Genomic DNA, 6,481 nt, shown 5'->3' with positions numbered 1-6,481 from the left:
TATTATCTTTGAACAACTTGTGGTTAAATTTATTGATTAGAATTTGGGGGCAAGGGTGAAAACTATAGATCCCCATCTTGAGATTTCCATAGTTTGCATTATTTTTTAGGTAGTATTCCTTTGTAAATTTTAATGTAAAAAAGATATTGGTGGCCGAGTTTTTTAACATTTTAATTAATTAGTTGTGGTACTTTGTATTATCTGGAACAGGTATATTCGTGGTCGTGTTTTAATAATTCCTTTTTTGTGTTTTGGTTCTCTACATTATTTGACAATATTTCGGTTTTTAACTCTACGATTAGACTTTGGTGATTGGTGTTTCTTAAAGATTTTCATGCATGAGAGGATGCTTAACTTTGTTTTTTTATGTATCAATGTTTCCATCTTGATTGTTTGTCTTATCTGTTGTAACGGGGTCTTAATTCAACGAATGGATTTTTTGGGTCAGGGGTGAAATGGTTATATCCCTATTTAGTAGTTGATATTATTTCTTCTGTCAGTTGTTTGATTCAAAATGATACATAATTTAATTGGTCTAATTGTGTATTTATATTATAGTCCTAACAAACTGGTGTAGTTTTGTTAGCCCAATTGGCACGTTTTTATTTCTATAGTTAATATGTTTTGTAAGTTTTTTAATCCTAAGGAGATTCGTTACTATGGTTTTTCCATATATTAGTTTATCTTTTTTGGTTATGTGTATTGTCTTGGACAACTTGCGGTTAAACTTATTGATTAGAATTTGGCGGCAAGGGTGAAATCTGTAAATCCCCATCTTGAAATTTCCATAGTTTTTTTTTTTTTTTTGGTTTGTATTCCTATTTAAAATTTATAGAAAAACTGATATTCATAGTCGAGTTTTTTAATATTCTAATTTATTTATCGTGATGCTTTGGTATATGTGGTACAAGTATATTCGTGGTCGTCTTTTAAGATTTCCGTTTATGCGTTTTGGTTCTCTGCATTATTTGACAATATTTTGGTTTTAACTCTATGATTAGACTATGGGGCAAGGGGTGAAATATGTCGATCCCTAATGATCTGTTAATTTTTCTTCAGACTTTCTTTGTTTGATTTTAAATTACATATAATTTTGCTAACTTAATGGATCTGTGTGTCTTTTCAATTTTTAAGCTTAAGGGTTTGCATAACTATGCTTTTTAGGTATCATTTTTTCTGTCTTGATTCTTTGTAATATATGTTATAATGAGATCTTAATTCAATATGATTAGATTTTGGGGTGGGGGTGAAACCCATATATCTCCATTTTGTAGTGTATTGTGTTTTTTCTTTTGGCATTTAGATTCGAAATGATACAAAATTTTATTGACCTAATTGGGATATTTTTTATTGATATAGTTCTAAAAATTTTGTTCATTTTTGTTGGCCTAATTGTTATATTTTTTTTTTTCTATTGTTGATATTCTTTCTTTAATTTTAAAGCCTAAAGATATTCATTACTTTGGTTTTTTAATGTATTCATTTATCATTCTTGGTTACGTGTTTTGTCTTTAAAAACTTATATTTTTATTTATTGATTAGTATTTGGGGGCAGGGGTGAAATCTGTAGATCCCCATTTACTGCTAATTTTTACTACAAATCTTTTTTTATTAGAAATTATATGCAGTTTGTTTAATCTTTTAGTTGGTAATTCTCTAAATTATTAATCCAAAAAAATTTTCATCGTCTAATTTTTTAACGTGGTATTTTATTTGTTGTGGTTCTTTGTATTTCTAGCCATTCGTGGTTATGTGTTTAAAAATTTTCGTTTATACATCTTAGTTCTTTGCAGTATTTAAAATTATTTCGATTTTTACTCGATGATAAGACTTTGGGGGCAAGGGGTGAAATCTGTTGATCCTAAAAGATCTGTCAATTTTCATTCAGACTTTCTTTGTTTCATTTTAAATTCCTCACAATTTTGCTGACTTAATGGATTGTTGTTTCTTTTCAATTTTTAAGCGTAAGTGTTTGCATAACTAGGTTTTTTATATATCATTTTTCCTGTTTTGAATCTTTGTATTTTTCTTATATCGAGGTCCTAATTCAATGACTAGATATTGGGTTCAAGGGTGAGATCAATATATCCTTATTTATAGTTTATTTTATTTCTTATTTTGGTTATTTGATTCGAAATGGTACATAATTTTATTAGCCTAATTAGTACATTTTTATTGTAATATTCATAAAAAATTGGTACATTTTTGTTGGCTTAATTGGTACATTTTAATTTTATTGTTGATATTTTGGTTTAGTTTTACTGTTTTTAAGGTATTTGTTTTCCTTTCTTGGTTACACGTTTTATCTAGAAAAACTTATGTTTTAATTTATTGACTAGAATTTGGGGGTAGGGGTGAAATCTGTACATCCCCATTAACTGGTCATTTTTCTATTGATTTTCTAATTTTTTTTTTGAAACTATACAAAATTTTGTAAACACTTTTACTTCGTAATTATTTTTAAAATTTTAAGCCAAATAGATATTGACGCACGAGTTTTTTAACATACCATTTTCTTTGTTGTGATTCTTTGCATTATCTAGCACTAAGATATTCGTGGTAGTGTGTTTTATATTTTTTGTGTGCACATCTTGGTTCTGTACATTGTTTGGTACTATTTCGTGTTTAACTAAAATACTAGACTTTGGGGTAAAGTGTGAAATCTGTCGATCCTCAATGATCTGTCAATTTTCCTTTAGGGATTGGTGTTTCTTTAAGAATTTTAAGCATGAGAGTTTGCGTAACTAGGTTTTTTTATGTATCAATGTTTATGTTTTTATTGTTTGCATTATCTGTTATATCATTGTGTTACTTCAATGACTGGATTTTTGGGTCAGGGGTAAAATCCTTATATCCTCATTTAGTTGATGACAATATTTCCTATGTCAATTTTATGATTCAAAACAATACTTAATTTTATTGGCCTAATTGTACATTTAAATTTTTATAGTCCAAAAAAACCGGTGCATTTTTGTTGGCCTACTTGGTACTTTTTTATTTCTATAGTTGGTATTTTTTGTTAGGTTTTTAATCCTAAAGAGATTCATTACTATGGTTTTTCCAGATATTCGTTTCTCTTTTTTGGTTATGTGTATTATCTTGAACAACTTGTCGTTAAATTTATTGATTAGAATTTGGGGGCAAGGGTGAAATCTATTGATCCCCATCTTGAAATTTCCAAAGTTTGTTTTATATTTTAGTTTGTATTCCTTTTTAAATTTTAAGGTAAAAAATATTTGAATGGCCTAGTTTTTTAACATTCTAATTTATTTGTCGTGGTACTTTGTATTATCTGGCACAAGTGTATTCATGGTCGTGTTTTAAGATTTCCGTTCATGCATTTTGGTTCTCTGCATTATTTGACAATATTTCGGCTTTTAACTCTATGATTGGACATTGGGGCAAAAGGTGAAATCTGTCGATCCCTAATGATTTGATCATTTTAAAATCTTCATAATTTTGTTGACTTTAGGGATTCGTGTTTCTTTAAGATTTTTAAGGTTGAGAGTAAGCTTAACTTGGGTTTTTTATGTATCAATGTTTCCATCTTGATTGTTTGTATTATCTGTTATAACGGGGTCTTAATTCAATGACTGGACTTTGGGGTCGGGTGAAATCCTTATATCCCGATTTAGTAGTTGATATTATTTCTTCTATCAGTTGTTTGATTCAAAATGATACATAATTTAATTTGTCTAATTGTATATTTATATTATAGTTCTAAAAAATTGGTGCATTTTTGTTTGCCCAATTGGTACTCTTTTACTTCTATAGTTGATATTTTTTGTTAGGTTTTTAATCCTAAGGAGATTTGTTACAATGGTTTTTCCTGGTATTAGTTAATCATTTTTGGTTATATGTATTGTCTTGAACAACTTGTAGTTAAACTTATTGATTAGAATTTGGGCGCAAGGGTGAAATATATTGATCCCCATCTTGAAATTTCCGTAGTTTGTTTTAATTGTTTAGTTAGTATTCCTTTTTAAATTTTAAGGTGCAAAAGGTATTCATGGCCTAGTTTTTTAACATTCTAGTTTATTTGTCATGGTACTTTGAATTATTCTGCAAAAGTATATTCATGGTTTCATTTTAAGATTTCTGTTTATGCGTTTTGGTTCTCTGCATTATTTAACAATATTTCGGTTTTTAACTCTATTATTAGACTTTGGGGCAAAGGGTGAAAAATGTCAATCCCTAATGATTTTTTCATTTAAAATCCTCATAAATTTTTTGATTTTAAGGATTGGTGTTTCTTTAAGATTTTTAAGCATGAGAGTATGCAGAACGTGGTTTTTTTATATATCAATGTTTCCATCTTGATTGTTTTTATTATCTGTTGTAACGGGCTCCAAATTCAATGACTAGATTTTGGGGCCAGGGGTGAAATCCTTATATCCCCATTTAGTAGTTGATATTATTTCTTCTGTCAGTTGTTTGATTCAAAATGATACACAATTTAATTGGTCTAATTGTATATTTATATTATAGTCCAAAAAAACTGGAGCGGTTTTGTTGGCCCAATTGGTACTTTTGATTTCTATAGTGAATATTTTTTGTTAGGTTTTTAATCCTAAGGAGATTCGTTAATATGGTTTTTCAAGATAATAGTTTATCTTTTTTGGTTGTGTGTATTGTCTCTGCTAGCTTGTGGTTAAACTTATTGATTAGAATTTGGGGCAAGGGTGAAATTTATAGATCGCAATCCTGAAATTTCCATAGTTTGTTTTAATTTTTAGTTAGTATTCCTTTGTAAATTTTAAGATGAAAATGATATTCATGGCCGAGTTTTTTAACATTCTAATTTATTTGTCGTGATACATTGTTTTATCTGGCACAAGTATATTCGTGGTCATGTTTTAACATTTCCGTTTATGCGTTTTGCTTCGTTGCATTATTTGACACTATTTCGGTTTTTAACTCTATGATTAGACTTTGGGTAAAATTGTGAAATCTGTCGATCTTTAACGATCTACTCATTTTAAAATCCTCATAATTTTGTCGATTTTAGGGATTTGTGTTTCTTTAACATTTTTAAGCATGAGAGTATGTTTAACTTGGTTTTTTTATGTATCAATGTTTCATTGTTTGTATTATCTGTTAAAACGGGGTCTTAATTCAATGATTGGTTTTTGGGGTCAGGGGTGAAATCCTTATATCCCAATTTAGTAGTTGATATTAATTCTTCGATCAGTTGTTTGAATCAAAATGATACATAATTTAATTTGTCTAATTGTATATTTACATTACAGTCCTCAAAAACTGGAGCAGTTTTGTTGCCCCGATTGGTACTTTTTTATTTCTATAGGTGATATTTTTTGTTAGGTTTTTAATCTTAAGGAGATTCGTTACTATGGTTTTTCTAGGTATTAGTTTATCTTTTTTAGTTATGTGTATTGTCTTTGACAACTTGTGGTTAAACTTATTGATTAGAATTTTGGGGAAAGGGTGAAATCTATAGATCCCCATCTTAAATTTTCCTTTGTTTATTTTATTTTTAGTTATTATTCCTTTTTAAGATTTCTTTTTATATGTTTTGGTTCTCTGCATTATTTGACAATATTTCGATTTTTTACTCTATGATTGGACTTTGGGACAAAGGGTGGGTGAAATCTGTCGATCCCTAATAATTTGTTCATTTTAAAATCCCCATAATTTTGTTGACTTTAGGGATATGTGTTTCTTTAAGATTTTTAAGCATGAGAGTATGCTTGACGTGGTTTTTTTATGTATCATTGTTTCCATCTTGATCGTTTGTATTATCTGTTATAACGAGGTCTGAATTCAATGACTGGGTTTTGGGGTCAGGGATGATATCCTTATATCCCCATTTAGTAGTTGATATTATTTCTTCCATCAGTTGTTTGATTCAAATGATACATAATTTAGTTGGTCTAATTGTATATTTATATCGTAGTCCTAAAAAACTGGTACGTTTTAGTTGGCCCAATTGGTACTTTTTTATTTCTATAGTTGAAATTTTTTGTTATGGTTTTAATCCAAAGGAGATTCGTTACTATGGTTTTTTGAGGTATTTGTTTATCTTTTTTGGTTGTGTATTATCTTGGACAACTTGTTGTTAAACTTATTGATTAGTATTTTGGGGCAAGGGTGAAATCTATAGATCCCCATCTTGGAATTTCCATAGTTTTTTTAATTTCTTAGTTAGTATTCTTTTTTAAATTTAGAGATTGGTGTTTCTTTCAGATTTTTAAGCATGAGAGTATGCTTTACTTGGTTTTTTTATGTATCACTGTTTCCATCTTGATTGTTTGTATTATCTATTGTAACAGGGTCTTAATTCAATGAGTGGACTTTGGGGTCAGGAGTGAAATCATTATATCCCCATTTAGTAGTTTATATTATGTCTTCTGTCAGTTGTTTGATTCAACATAATACATAATTAATTCGTCTAATTGTAAATTTATATTATAGTCTTTAAAAACGTGTCTTGTTTTTGGCCCAATTGATACTTTTTTATTTT

The sequence above is a fragment of the Amborella trichopoda genome, chromosome 2, assembly GCF_054954075.1.
Source record: "Amborella trichopoda isolate Santa Cruz 75 chromosome 2, AtrichopodaSantaCruz75HAP2 v2.0, whole genome shotgun sequence".
Lineage (NCBI taxonomy): Eukaryota > Viridiplantae > Streptophyta > Magnoliopsida > Amborellales > Amborellaceae > Amborella > Amborella trichopoda.
This window is presented reverse-complemented; position numbering follows the sequence as displayed.